The 8,911-nt window shown below is 43.5% G+C and overlaps 1 pseudogene; it reads right to left on the bottom strand.

Annotated features, from left to right (window-relative positions):
• Positions 1 to 4,256: 4,256 nt before the first annotated feature.
• LOC129480102 (large ribosomal subunit protein uL30-like) lies at positions 4,257 to 5,003 on the bottom strand (annotated as a pseudogene).
• Between the last annotated feature and the right edge of the window lie 3,908 nt (positions 5,004 to 8,911).

Below are 8,911 nucleotides of genomic sequence, written 5' to 3'. Positions count from 1 at the left end.
AAAAAAGTAAAGATGTAAATAATAGACACCAGGGACTCTAGAAGGGGGAAGGATAGGGGGAGGGTTGAAAAATTACCTGTTGGGTGCAATGTTCACTACTTGGGTAATGGATATACTTGAAGCCCAATCCTCACCAGTATGCAATATACCCATGTAACAGACATGCATGTGTACCCCCTAAATCTAAAATAAAATACAGAATGGGTTAAGTGAGGCATCAAGACGTGATGCTGCAGAAGTCAGTGCTACATTGATCTACAGCAAGCAATGGCCTAGGGGCTCTGAGGTTCTAGAGACAGATGGCTAGGACTGCACCTCAGCTCTGCTGCTCACTAACTGAGGAAATTCAGACAAGGGGTTTCCCCCTCTGTATCTCCATTCCCTTATCTGTAATATGAGGATAAGGATCACTCACATCTCCTGGGATGGCTGTGAAAATAAACGAGTCCATGTCTAGAAAACACCCACCCAGGACATGGCACCTGGTGGGGCCACAGTCAGGTAGGGTATGATTTTGCTCTACAGTCAACCGCGGTTGGGTGGCAAAATACCAAAATAAGATTCAGGGGATTTCCAGGAACATTCTATATAGTTGATTAGCCAACAATGCAAGTGATGAATAAGGACAATTCTCCATCAGTAGTGGTGGCATGCCATGAGCCCTGCATTGGAAGTCAGAGGAGCTGCGTTCAGATCCTGGGGCCATCCCATGTCATGGAGGCAGTGAACAAGGCACTCCATCTCTCTGGGCCTGGATTTTCACATCTCTGCTCTATTTATCTCAGGGTTGTTGTGAGAATAAAATAAAAATCTGTCTTCATCATCCACCTGGTGCCAATTACCACACCACGGCCTGGAGCTGCTCCAGAGGGGGCAGGCAGTGGGGAGGATCAGCAGAGGCCCGTGGGTACAGGGCAGCATCCGAAGTCAGTGCCAGGTGCTACAGTGACAAACGAAGCTGCAAGGCACTGTGCAAACGTCAGCCGCTGATGTGCATGTCGCTAATTCTAGGGCATGACTGCAAGGTAATCGGCAAGGAAGAAACTTTGAAAAGTGCTTTCAGGTTCAAAGTAGGATCTATCTAAGGTAAACAGGCTGAGTGTTTAGCAGACGTGCTCAAATTCACCTGTGAAACCAACACGACCAGGAAGACTTCCTCGGGGATACACGGATGTGGATTAATGGAGACACTGAAACTCTTAGAACCCCTGGTAAATTTAAGGCTTAGTACTGATGGTATTGATGCGGCTCCGATGAGTGCAGGAACACCAGGGCTCTTGTCTTGCACGATTTAGATAAAACGACATGGACACACGTGGAGTGATTTAAGGAGCAGGGAGTTTAATAGGCAGGAAAGAGGGGATAAGAAAGAAAGAAGAATCTCACCTATACAGAGACAGAAGGAGAGGGGCTCCAAAGCCGAGAGAGGAGACCCCGCGTGCGGGGGATACCAGATAGTTGTATGAGGTGGCTAGAGGAGGCGGTGTCTGATTTGCACAGGGCTCAGGGGATTGGTTTGACCTGGCATGTCCTTCACTTAGCCCGCGAAAAAACTGGCCCTCCCACCCTAGCCTTTTAATATGCAAATACAGGGCTGCCATGATGTTCTACACACGTGGGGATATGTGGGGGCAACCATGCTGCCAGGCACATGTAGGTGCAAGGTCAAGAGGACAACAGTGGAAATCGCCGTGTTGGGTGGACCCAGTTTCTAATGGCTGGGATTTGCATATTAAAGGTTGCCCGCCTGGCTCTAAGAGCCAAGGCTTTCCTGCTAGACAAGAAACTTTTCTGGAGTGGCTTTAAAACATGAATATTTTCCAAGGAGCCCTTTTCCTCTCTATCTGCCTAAAATTATTTGTTAATAACTTCTATAATAGTATAGATTTCTCCACTAGCTAACCTGATATTTTTCTTCTAACTTTCTTTCGGTGCAGCAGCTTCAGTTATTTCTTCCAGTTTTGTCCTCGCCCTCCACATGACTGGCTAGCCAGGTCACACTGGATGAATAGTTCACTCTCACTCAATACCTCGTGTTTGACATATATGAACTAGAGGTGGCTCATACCTGTCCCAAACATATATAGAATATATTTGACATCCTTGAGACAGCAAAACGTTTCTCCCTAAGAAGAGAATTCATGTAGCATTAAGAAAGAAACTCTACAGTGTCCTGGAAAATTTATCAACTTAAACAGTGAGACCCACCAGATGGAGCAAATAGAATCATTCCCTGGAGGCTTTCAGAAGCAAAGGAAATTACTATCCTTGAGAAACGCCCTTGTCGCTGCTATAATATTTATTTCAGTCTTGCTCAAAAAGTATTTAGGTCATTTGCTGCAATCAATAGAATTCTCCATTAGTGTGAGGAAAGTTGCATTCTAACATTCAGGGAAATGTAAAATACCCTCTAGGAATATTAAGAAGCTCACACAGGTCTACTCCTGGAAACTTATTTACTGTGACAGTGTATAAATGTTTTAAAACACTTGGCTGCCAAATATCAGTCCGCATTATGGACAACTTAAACAAAGAAAGTCACCCCGGCTAGGTTCCACCAGTTTCTATGCTCTCACCTGGGGAGAATGGAAAGGTTGGGGGAAGTGGAATCAGACCATTCTAGCTCAAAAGAAAGCCTTCCTGCTTCTGGTGACTGGCTGCCTTCCCAATTATTAATGAAGAAAGACTCCTTTTTTCCATTTCCTAATGATGTCCACAGTTGAAGTGCAAACTGACTACAGCTGAGTATTTAAGTGGAATATCTCAAGGACATTTATCATAAGTGGATACAGAGACCAGGCTCCTGTTTCAGCTTCAAGTTTTAAATGTCAAACACCTGGAGACATAATTACTCAACCTTAAAATCATTCTATGAGTTCATTGCTCTGGTTCAGGGAAAGTCAAACTAGTAAGTTACATTCAAGACACCATTAGGCTGAGGGAGGAGGGGTTGAGGGCTGTTGGAGGGCAAGGCAGGAGGAGTCCACACTAAGTCTTTAACCAGAGAGCCCTCTTGCCCCATTACACATAGTGAATGTGTAATGCCCCGTTAATATATATCTCAGATGAGAAGAATGAAGGATTTCCTACGTATTCAAGGAATCAGAGGTACAAGCGACTGAAAATTTACTGACAGTAATGTCATATATAATTTGGACATGAAAAATTTTCTAGTGGGACAGGGATTTTATTATTAAGACAGCAGCTTCTGGCCGGGCGCTGTGGCTCACACTTGTAATCCTAGCACTTTGGGAAGCCAAGGCGAGAGTATCACCTGAGGTCAGGATTTCAAGACCAGCCTGGCCAACATGGTGAAACCCCGCCTCTACTAAAAATACAAAAAGTAGCAGGCCGTGGTGGCACATGCCTGTAATCCCAGCTACTCAGGAGGCTGAGGCAGGAGAATCGCTTGAACCCGCAAGGTGGAGGTTTCAGTCACCCGAGATCGCGCCACTGCACTCCACCCTGGGCGACAGAGCAAAACTCTGTCAAAAAAAAAAAAAAAAAAAAAAAAGCAGCTTCTCTGATTCAAATGTAAGTCAACTAGTATTTCTAACCTCTTAGACATAATTGCTTAGACCAAAAGGACCATTCACCAGCATCCACAGATATCCAGAACAGAACAGACATCTGTCCTTTATTTCAAATGCACACTAAAGGTAAGCAGATTCTCCTAGTTTCTTTACCCTCTGTGCCTAATTTCCATCTATCGTTCATCCACCGTGTTGTTTTAGTCAAAGTCTGAATACAAGTGAAAAAGCAAAATAACGTGCAAAATAAGGATGGTCCAGTCAGTTCCACATACTTTCAGAAACCCCTGACTTAAAGATGTTTCAGGGCCAGGCACGGTAATCCCAGCACTTTGGGATGCCAAGGCAGGCAGATCAGCTGAGGTCAGGAGTTCAAGACCAACCTGGCCAACATGGTGAAACCCCATCTCTACTAAAAATATAAAAATTAATTGGGCCTGGTGGTGCTTGCTTGTAATCCCAGCTACTCGGGAGGCTGAGGCAAAAGAAGCATTTGAACCCGGGAGGCAGAGTTTGCAGTGAGCAGAGATTGCGCCACTGCACTCCAGCCTGGGTGACAGAGCCAGACTCCATTTCAAAAAGAAAAAAAAAAAAAGTTTCAGAATTCTAAAGGGCAGGACAGACATACTCCTTAATATACTCTTAACTGACCAAATTTCCTAGTATCTTTTTTTTTTCAGTTTGAGAGCCCACACTGTTTATTAACTGGACAGATTAGAAAAATAATCATGGTAGACACCTTAGTTCATTCTTCTGATAAGACTTAATCTGGTGCTCGCTGTTGCCAGCATCTCCACCTTCTACAAAATAGGTGGTCTTTTTCTTCTTTCTACCTCGTGGAGAAGATAATTTGAAGGGCCACAGGAGGTCACTTGCTTTTTTGAAGCACTTTCCAACAGTATAGATCTCATGAATCAGATCCTCCATGCAGATGAGGCCATATTTATTAAGAGACACAGCAATCAAAGTGTTATCTGTCAAAGCAATTCCCTTCCTACTGATTTTGCCATAACCATGCTTGTAGATTATTTCATTTACTGACTTCAGATTTGGGTACTCCCATGCAATATATGGTTCTACAATCCTCAGCACGTTAATTGAAGCCTTATTGAGCTTCACAAAGGTTCCATTGAAGATTTGATGAAAGCAAAGAAGCTGCAACACGTTTCAGACCTTTGGGCTCACACCATTGATATCTCTGATCCTGATGACAAACGCCAATTTGGGTTCTGCAGGTACATAGACGTTGCCAGCTTTTCTTGCCAACCCCGCCATTCGAATTTCAGTTTCTGTACATCTGCCTACATTCCTTGTGATAGTGGTTTGCTTTTTCATAGATAAGTTTCCTCCTTGCCTTTCGAAGCATCTTTTGGGCAGACTTCTTTCTCAGGCGCTTGATCTTCAGCTCTGCGAAATTCCTTCCCTTTTTCTTAAGGGTTTCTGGCACAGCAGGAACCTTCTTTTTCTTCTCGTCAACACCCGCCAGAAAAGACGACCCTAGTATCTTAATGCTCATGAAATACAGTATTCTGCTTCTACTGGGCACATGCAAGGGATTCCTGCTGTACTTGTGCAAAAATCCTAGCTAGAAAACAGCCTCTTGGCCGCCCACAGCAATTGACAGCAGCCAGAAACTATCCTCTCCCTCTAGATGGCTACAAACACTCACTATCTTGTCATGCCTTGGCACATGACATGAAACTGACAAGGGTGGCTAAATAAAGAAGGAGAAAAAAGTCCAAATCTGAAGCTAGGTCCCAAGGAAATGGTAAGTGAAAAGTCAAACTGAAAGCATTCCTAAGCCATGATTTTGCCTAAGACCATGAAAATCCTGAATACTGGTATATTGTTATATGTATTCAAAATACTTATTTTTCCTATTGCTTATACACTCATGCACGCATGTGCACACACACACACACAGACACAACTAACCAAACATACTTTCTTTTCTGGAACAGCCAGTGGAAGCCCAGCTTGTGATTATTCCAAGGATAAAAGAAGAGAACTTTGCGGATTCAGTTACTCTAACTGAACACTAAACAAAGCATTAACAATGCAATTTTTAGCCTAATACAATCTCTATATTTATTTTATGAATTTACTCAATGCCACATTCCCAGTTAACAAGGATTACAAAGAAGAATGTGAGGAGACAGGAAATACAAATTGCAGCTGTGTTAGAAAGCAAGTCACTGCCATGTCATTCCCATTTCTTAAGTTAAAGACCCAGTTAGAAGCTAATATCAGTTTGTCTACAATACAAAGTAGACCTTAGGATAATCTCTCCACTCGTTAAAGTGTTGGCTTATACAACTTTTTCTCTTTTAGATCAATCTTCCTCCTCCTGACCAATTGCTGAAGAACATAAACTCTATTTCCATCAAAACTGCATCTGATCACTTCAACTAGATTAATGAGCATCGTGGGGCTAGATGTGACATCTAAGTAAGAAGTCATCGATGCTAACCAAGCCTAACTGCAAAACTCATCGAGTGATTTCACGTAAGAGGATGTTTAAGAGTCAGAAAATTAGCTAAAATTTATCCTAGTTAAAGTTGGTGGTCAATTAACCAAAGCAGGAAATTTCTGGAAAATACTTGTTTCACCTCCCAAAAGTAAAAGCTCCTACACAGAGATTCAAGGAAAATAAATGTCATTTAATTCCTACCCATAGTCACTCAGAAACGACTGGCCCTAAACCTTTCTGCATGATCGTTCATCTAAAAAGACAAAGTCCAGAGGCAGGGTGCAGTGGCTCACGCCTGTAATCCCAGCACTTTGTGAGGCCGAGGTGGGTGGATCACATGAGGCCAGGAGTTCAAGACCAGCCTGGGCAAGATAGCGAAACCCTGTCTCTACTAAAAATACAAAAATTAGCAGGGCATGGTGGTGCATGTCTATAATCCCAGCTAGTCGGGACGCTGAGGCACGAGAATCACTTGAACTCTGGAGGCAGCAGTTGCAGTGAGCCGAGATTGTGCCACTGCACTCCAGCCTGGGCAACAAAGCAAGATCCTGTCTCAAAAAAAAAAAAAAAAAAAACGGCAGCATCCAAAGGTATTTTGCTAGGTGCCAGAAATACAAGGATAATTGGATGTGACCTCTTACTTCAAAAAGTCTACTATCTGAGAGCCGGGCACGGTGGCTCACGCCTGTAATTCCAACACTTTGGGAGGCCAAGGCAGGCGGATCACGAGGTCAGGAGATGGAGACCATCCTGGCTAACATGGTGAAACCCTGTCTCTACTAAAAATACAAAAAATTAGCAGGGCGTGGTGGCGGGCGCCTGTAGTCCCAGCTACACGGGAGGCTGAGGCAGGAGAATGGCATGAACCTGGGAGGCAGAGCTTGCAGTGAGCCGAGATCACGCCACTGCACTCCAGCCTGGGTGACAGAGTGAGACTCCATCTCAAAAATAAATAAATAAATAAAATAAAAGAAAATCTATTGGAGAAGAAAAATAAATAAATAGAACTAATTTTTGGACAATGTGTTATAAACTGGTATGAACAAAAGGTTATATAAGCACTGAAGAAAAAAACATTTAGAAGCTCAGAGAATCCCCTAGTCAAAATGACTTACAGTAGGAACCCAGTGACTATCTGCTGGATGAATGAATGAATGGATTTCGCAGGTGAGAAAGCGAATCTCAGAGGGGCAAAGCAATTTTCCCAGAGTCACACAGCTCGACAGCAACAAAGAAGGACAGGAACCTGTATCCTCTTAATTTGTAACCACTTTTCCACCTCACTGCTCTCCAGAGGTGTGCCCTGTGAAATCCTGCAGCCACAGAGAGAATGGCCGTTTAATCTCTCACACAGAACCCCTGCCTCCTGGAAGCACAAAGATGCCTGACTTTGGATGAGTGTTCAAATCCTTGCTCAAGAGCCTCCAACATCTGGAAAAGCAAAAGACAAAGAAAGACCCAGAGCTGAAGACAGAAACCAAAAATGAGAAAAATCCTCTAAAAAGGACAATGTTTATAAAATTGGCCTTGAAATAAATGTTAAGCATAACTGATACCAAACGGAATTAGCAGCAGCTTTAAAATATGACACAGTTCCTGGACTTGAGAAATTTAACTGTACAGGCGAGAAATACACATGCAAGGTAAATGCCAATAGTAGGCAATGCAGGCTGATTCCTGACCAAGTGATCAGAATGAGGCAAGACAGCGTTCAGATAAGAATTTTTACCGCAGCTTCCTGTGATCTGGGAAGTGTCTGCGAGGAAGGGAAACTAGGACAGAGCTTTAGGGAATGGATAGATTCAGATGAGAGAAGGAAGAAGGCCAGGAGCTTTGTGGAGTCAGAATGTGCAAAATCGGTATGAAAACAGCATGTCTAGCCAGAACATATTTATACACAGGAACCACTAGGATCAAACTGTGGTGAATTCTGCACATTAAGTGAAGCAGTTTGGGCTTTGGATGTCAAGCCAGGGGTCCACCGGATATTTTTAAGCCAGTGAATTACATGATACAAAGTAGTTAATTGATGCATATACTTACGGTGTGCAGAAAGAGCAAGAAAAGCAATAGGGAAACCAGTTTCCTAACAACAGAAAAATTACTGAGGAGGCTTGGAAGCTTGAGTAGCCTGGTGACAATGGGATGAAAAACAACAAAGAGATATCCTTCGGAAAATAATACTGGATATGACTTAGAAACTGGTTGAAATCAGAGGCAACCATGATAACCCAGAGATTTGCAGGTTCTGTGGCTGACTTTTATTTTATTTTATTTATTTTATTTTATTTTATTTTATTTTATTTTTGAGACAGAGTCCCAGTCTGTCATTCAGGCTGGAGTGCAGTGGTGCGATCTCCGCTCACTGCAACCTCTGCCTCCAGGGTTCAAACAGTTCTTCTACTTCAGCTTCTCCAGTAGCTGGGCCTACAGGCGAGTGCCACCATGCCTGACTAATTTTTGTATTTTTAGTAGCGATGGGGTTTCACCATGTTGCCCCGGCTGGTCTCGAGCTCCTGGCCTCAAGTAATTCACCTGTCTCAGCCTCCCAAGGTGCTGGGATTACAGGCATGAGCCACTGCACCCACCCTGTGGCTGACAAAATGGTGGTTTCATGAACAGAAAGCAGAAATTGGAGGCAGAAAATCCATTTTGTTTTAGAGAAATCTGTAGATGTCTGAGAGGAAAAGGAAAGCATCTAGATCAAAGTAGACAACAAGGAGCTGGAAATATGAGACGGATATGGCCGCCAAGTGATGATGCCAAACAATCCCTGTGCCCAAAAAGGGAACCACTGAGGGCCCCAGAACTGGAGGACAGTTCCCCTAAGAGGATAGGGTAAGGGCACAAGGACAGAAACTGAGAAGGACTTTAAAGGGATGAGAGAAGAGCCAGGAAAAAACGGAGTCAC

Source organism: Symphalangus syndactylus, chromosome 4 (assembly GCF_028878055.3).
Source record: "Symphalangus syndactylus isolate Jambi chromosome 4, NHGRI_mSymSyn1-v2.1_pri, whole genome shotgun sequence".
NCBI lineage: Eukaryota > Metazoa > Chordata > Mammalia > Primates > Hylobatidae > Symphalangus > Symphalangus syndactylus.
The sequence above is the reverse complement of the archived record's forward strand: the minus strand, read 5'-3'. Positions and strand labels throughout refer to the sequence as shown.